This window comes from Mastomys coucha, unplaced genomic scaffold, assembly GCF_008632895.1.
Source record: "Mastomys coucha isolate ucsf_1 unplaced genomic scaffold, UCSF_Mcou_1 pScaffold5, whole genome shotgun sequence".
NCBI lineage: Eukaryota > Metazoa > Chordata > Mammalia > Rodentia > Muridae > Mastomys > Mastomys coucha.
In genome coordinates, this window is record NW_022196911.1 from 22,580,099 (window position 1) to 22,580,432 (window position 334).

The following is a 334-nucleotide window of genomic DNA, read 5'->3' on the forward strand; positions in this document are numbered from 1 at the left end:
CATCTTTTATAGACAAGCAGAGTACAGATTTCTCACAGTTTCTAATTCTTATCAGCTTCTATTTCAGATAAACAGTAGTTTATTTGCGTTCCAGGTGACCTAAACCTCCTTACAGACTGAGAAATTTGTCTGAGATCCAACTTTTCTAAATGTTGCTTAGTTTAATTAAAACAAAAGATTTTTTTTTCATGAGTACCATGAAGGCTACTTCCCCAGGCAAGCAGCTTACTTGACAGAACATCAGGATTCTGTGATGAGAAAGTATGCTTTCTCTTTGTGTGTTAGGATTCTCGGATATCTTCAAGTCACCTTGCAGCTAGCAGGCAGGGAGCAT